The 6,000-nt window shown below is 40.2% G+C and overlaps 2 protein-coding genes across 2 annotated transcripts in view; both read left to right on the forward strand.

The window, feature by feature from the left end:
• LOC120557666 (CD276 antigen-like) overlaps positions 1–4,736 on the forward strand; it is a 275,123-nt gene extending 270,387 nt beyond the window's left edge. The window contains exon 7 of the mRNA XM_039798212.1: positions 4,005–4,736. The gene's annotated coding sequence lies outside the window, so the exon portion shown is untranslated. The remainder of the gene's footprint in view (positions 1–4,004) is intronic.
• Positions 1–6,000, forward strand: part of LOC120557124 — a 655,636-nt gene that overhangs the window by 635,595 nt on the left and 14,041 nt on the right. The window lies entirely within an intron of this gene.

Below are 6,000 nucleotides of genomic sequence, written 5' to 3' on the forward strand. Positions count from 1 at the left end.
GTGCAGTATAAGAATTTAAAGAACTGAGAGAAAATATTTGAATAAAAGTTACAGTGCAGTATAACCAATTAAACATTAAAGAGCAGATATCGATTGTCATACAGTGTCATCAATGCAACTTCAGTATAGACCCTTTGCAAACACATGACCACGACCACGTGACGACGCCATGACGGACGGCAGAATCACCGGAAGCACAAGCTAAATAGTGTATTAGACGAGCGGAAAGTTTCATTAGTTTCAAATAAATAACACTAAATAAAATGTAGTAATAATAATAATAATACTATCTTCTTCTTTATGGCTTCTTCAGACATTGTTTAAATTCACCTACCCTGGTCCCTGTCTCGATCCTGCCGGTAGCTAGCTTGCCCCGCTAGCCGTTAGCCGTTAGCTGCCGTCCGGTGGGTGTAGTCAGCCAGGCTTCTGTGATAATCATCCCAATAACAATCCATGGAGCGGTGGTGGTGTGGCTATTGGTGCGTTCTTTTTGTCCACCGAAGTCGTTTTTTCCGGAGTTACAAAAAGTACAAAAAATGGAAGTTGCAAAAAGAACGCCCCCGAGGTAGTATTTACGACTCGTCAAGTCGTCTGAACTCGGAGGACCCCGAGCTCACTTTCAAAGATGGCTACGTCGTGCATCACACGTAGTAAACATTGTGGTTTTCTACAATTTTAAGCACTTTTGTCTTTGTTGTAACCAAATGAAGAAGTCGTACACATAGCGCTGTATACTGCTACCTATAGGCATGTCGCTACAGTCTTATTAGGAGTTAAATACCGCCTGATTAGTTATTTTGTAGCTTGTGCAGCTGAAATTGGCTAGAGACACTCGGTTGCTATATGACAACAATGGCTTTAAGCCGAGTCTTGCGCAGAAAGCAGAGCAGTAGCCTAACGTTACGTTAATCAAAATGTAATTTTCATGTATCAAACTGTGAAATATGTGTGTGTAATATGTCAATAACTGGGTGAATAGAACCCTAAATGTTACTAAAAATGTTACAAAAATCCATCTTTTCTCCCGACTCGTAGTATTGTGTGACAAAAGAATGCAACAACCCGCGGTTATTCGTTTTTCGACACGGATGTGACGTCATGCTCGAGCTACTAGTCGCGATTACAAGACAAAAAGAACGCACCATAAGTCTTCCAGTTACTGAAGGCTAGCTTTAGCTTGCGCTTGGAGCAGCAAGTTCATCTGCCTGTTGCCCCTCTGTCTGTCTCGTTCTTTCCAACTCTTGTGAGGCTAGTTCTTCGACTGTATACTCGGATTCGAATAAATAAGGACGCACCATATAACTCAAAAGGCTCTTCCCTGTGTTGTATATCTGCTATATTCTCCATATTTACATTACTCCAAGCTTCTTCCCTTGTAAACAAATCTGCTCTTCACACACTACGCCCGGATCAGCATACTACTGTTTACCTTTTCTTGCTACAACTAGCAGCTACTACCGCACTACTGTTTTGTTTTTTAGGGGGAATACACTTCAATACGTGACATGACCTGTCCTCTGGTGGACATAGCCACACCACCGTGGATTGTTATTGGGATGATTATCACAGAAGCCTGTCTGAATACACTCACAGGACGGCAGCTAGCAGCTAACGGCTATCAGCTAGCAGGGCAAGCTAACTACTTGTTCACTGGCTGAGCCGATGCAACTCTCTAATGGATGCCTGAACGCATCCCAGCTCTGGGAAATAATTCAACACGTGTTAATCCATGCAGTAAATCACGGAGTGTCTATGATTAGTATTAACCACACATAATGTAGCATCTAGCCATCGTCTTATCTGTGATTATATTCGCTGTTGACCGGTGGATATTTCGACAACTAGCTGGTCGGCTAACCGGGTAGGAGCTCCGCAGACCCGCATTTAATTCAGTTGTTTGGCCTTTTGAAGCTAGTTTCCGTGCGCATGTCATCTTTAATTTAACCAATATTTTTTGTATGCGTGTTAAGTTAAATGATCAAGGGAACGGCTTACTTTTTGGGATATGTAGGTCAGTGAATAACCAATGATAGTTATGTGGGACCTGTTAGCAGGAACAGCTGGTTAGCACGGCAGCTAGCTGGGTGAAGAAGTTTTATTATTATTATTATTATTATTATTATTTCATTTAAAACAGAAAGGCAATACATACACATGCTTGTGTTGGTGAGGATTACTCTGCAGATTGTGTATGTGACTCGTGAGAACAAGAACAGCGAACAATACACAGTATATAAGCAGCGAACACGTTCTCGTTTGACTTGCCGTCCGTCTACAGAATAGCTCTTCCGCCGTCCGTCATGGCGTTCATAATTTGCAGGAGTAGAGTGTGACGTCACGTGCAAAGGGTCTATAACAAATGAACAATTATTTAAAGAAAGGCAACATCAAAAAGATAGGTCTTTAGCTTTGATTTAAAAGAACTGAGAGTTGCTGCGGACCTGCAGTTTTCTGGGAGTTTGTTCCAGTTATGTGGAGCATAAAAACTGAATGCTGCTTCCCCCTGTTTAGTTCTGACTCTGGGGACAACAAGTAGACCTGTCCCAGACCATCTGAGAGGCTCTGGGTGGGTCATAGTGTAGCAGCAGATCAGAAATGTATTTTGGCGAACCCGTAATGAATGATGTAAGTGATTACCAGCACAAAGTATTTTGAAATCAATTCTTTGAGGCACTGGAAGTCAGTGTAGAGACTTCAGAACTGGAGTGATGTGATCCACTTTCCTGGTTTTAATGAGGACTCGAGCAGCAGCGTTCTGAATCAGCTGCAGCTGTCTAATTGATTTTTTTTTTTTTTTTAGGGAGACCTGTAAAGACACCGTTGCAGTAGTCAAGTCTACTGAAGATAAAAGCATGGACAAGTTTTTCCAAATCCTGCTAAGACATAAGTCCTTTAACCCTTGATATATTTTTAAGGTGGTAATATGCTGACTTTGTAATTGTCTTAATGTGGCTGTTAAAATTCAGGTCTTAGTCCATGACTACACCAAGATTTCTGGCTTTGTCTTTTGTTTTTAACATTGTCGTTTGAAGCTGAGTGCTGACTTTAATCGTTACTCTTTTGCTCCAAAAACAGCCACCTCAGCTTTTTCGTCATTAAATTGAAGAAAATTCTGGCACATCCAGTCGTTAATTTGTTCAATGCACTTAGTCAGTTGTTGTATTGGACTATAGTCCCCTGTCGATAAGGTTATATAAATTTGTGTGTCATCCGCATAACTATGCTAACTTATTTTATTGTTTTCCATAATCTGAGCCAGTGGAAGCATGTAGATGTTAAACAGAAGAGGCCCCAGAACTGAGCCTTGGGGAACTCCGCACGTCATATTTGTATGCTCAGATGTATAATTCCCTATAGACACAAAGTAGTCCTTATTCTTTAAATAAGACTCAAACTACTTTAGTACTGAGCCATGCTGGGCAGACACAAAGCTTACAACCTCACAGATGGATGCCGTGGAGATGGACTCATACAAGGCTAAGGCTAGACTACGGCGAGAGGAGAACCCGCCGCTGTAGGACTTCCAGAAAAGAGGCTGCATGTGTCTACGACAATGCACGGACCATCGTGGCTGCGCGCAACCGGTCGAGTAGGCTAGATATGGACATTACACACTAACACCGTGTAATGCCAATGACCTGCTGATGTGCATTCAACCCGCTGGACTTCGTTCATAATGAATCAGCCGTCACTCTGCAGTGGAGACTCCAGTCTGCAGTGGAGTTCATAGTGGAGTGACACTTTTGACCAAAAACTTCCAGGAACTTTGGAACCAAATTAATTAAATTAAGGAATAAACTCAGGAAGTGAAAGTCCATTCTGTAAAGTCTTGTTTGAAACCTTGTGAAACACAGAATGATACATATCAAAATACAAAAAAAGCCTTTTGAGTGTACCACACAGATAAAACCTGTAGAAGGGAAACTTGGTATAGATGGTGCAGTCTGAATAGGATCAAGACAGAACAGATTTTCATTCATGTTGTTTTGTTCTCTGTCCTTCAGGTTCATTGTGAGACAAAAGTGACCTGGCCGAAAAGGAGCCAGAGCCCCAATCAACACCAACTTTAAAGTTCTCTGCAGATGTGTGTGGTATTGTACTTGTTTTCTAGCGAGGACCGCTTTGAATTTTAGAACAAAAGAGTGAGGACATTTTTAGAGATTGAGGACATTTTCTCTTCAACTTCTTAAAAGGTCAGTTTGAGAGTTAAGACCTAGAATTGATAATATTGATAATGTTAAAAAAGCAAATGTGAAAGACAGAAATGTTGCACATACTCACACACAGTATGTGCAACATTTCTGTGGCGGTATATTGACTTTTCACAAGATGTGGAATGAGAATTTATTGATATGTTGAGTATATATTGATATAGTGTTACATATATGACATTTTTTCTGCTCATTGAATTCCCAAAAGTCTCTGCTTTCCAGTCAGAAGTCAGTGTGCAGAAATATACAAATACACCATTTTAGGTGAAAATACAGTACAGGCCAAAAGTTTGGACACACCTTCTCACTCAATGTGTTCCTTTATTTTCATGACTATTTATTTTGTAGATTATCACTGAAGGCATCAAAACTATGAATGAACACATATGGAATTATGTACTTAACAAAAAAGTTACAAGATACAATGCAAACCCTTTGTGTTCTCTCAATGAGCTTCATGAGGTAGTCACCTGAAATGGTTTTCACTTCACAGGTGTGCTTTGTCAGGGTTAATTAGTGGAATTTTTCCCCTTATTAATAAAAAAGCAAAGGGTGGTTACTTTGAATAATCTAAAATATAAGACATGTTTTCAGTTATTTCACACTTTTTTGTTAAGTACATAATTCCCTATGTGTTCATTCATAGTTTTGATGCCTTCAGTGAGAATCTACAATGTAAATAGTCATGAAAATAAAAATGAAACACATTGAATGAGAAGGTGTGTCCAAACTTTTGGCCTGTACTGTATAAAAATGTATACTGCATGAGAAAAACTGCATGGCATTATTATCAAATGGGAGTGTCTGTAAAGGAGAGACCTGTCGGTACCCATAGAACCCATTTTCATTCAGACATCTTGAGGTCAGAGGTCAAGGGATCCCTTTGAAAATGGCCATGCCAGTTTTTTTTGGAAGAATAGAAAGGAAAGTTTGTGTTCTCCTGTAATTAGTTAGATAAAATCAGTTCTGGATCTTTTATGTATGATTCTCAGCTCAAGGAAACAAGATTGCATTACCGTTGTCACTTAAAGGGATATTTCACCGTTGGAATGATGAATATGAATTTAAATTGGGTCACTTGTAGTAGAAATGTGAATTCTTTTTTTTTTTTTTTTATAATTGGTGCCTTCTAGGCCGAGAAAAGCCAGAAAATTTGTTTTTGGCTCATGTGAATGACAGACACCAAATCCCAGAATGCACTTGCTTCGCTGCTTTAGCGTCTACTCCCAAGCCACACCTACCGGTGACAGACAGTGAGACAGTAACTCAAGTGTGTTTTATTGTCATTTCAACCATATACACGAAACTAATTTTCATCGTGACTGAAGTGGTGTTACACATTTAAAATATATAAAAACGACATTATATAAAAACGACATATGAAACAGGCTACATTTAGTGCACACACATTATAGGCTCCGTAAGGAGTTCAGCTAACACATACTAGCATTAGCGTTTGTGGGGCTGTAATAACACGCAGTATAAACACAGCCGTAAATTTGCGTGGAATGTAGAATGGTCGGCATTTAATGGTCACAAACTCCACCAGCAGTTAGCAGTTAATTGGATACAAGCACCGCATTTCTGCACCAGTCCGTGTTAACACAGCCCACCTCCACTAGTCTTACCCGGCGACAGAGCAGCCAGCCTGGTAGCTGGATAGTCCGGTACACTGTTGTTCAGCCATGTTTCCACACAACAACAAAACAAAGCAGTCTCTGAACTTGCGTTGGGAGTTTCGTTGAAGTTGGATGTAGTCCAGTTTGTTGTAGCAATACGTAGCGCGGCA

This window comes from Perca fluviatilis, chromosome 4 (genome assembly GCF_010015445.1).
Source record: "Perca fluviatilis chromosome 4, GENO_Pfluv_1.0, whole genome shotgun sequence".
In the NCBI taxonomy this organism is placed as follows: domain Eukaryota; kingdom Metazoa; phylum Chordata; class Actinopteri; order Perciformes; family Percidae; genus Perca; species Perca fluviatilis.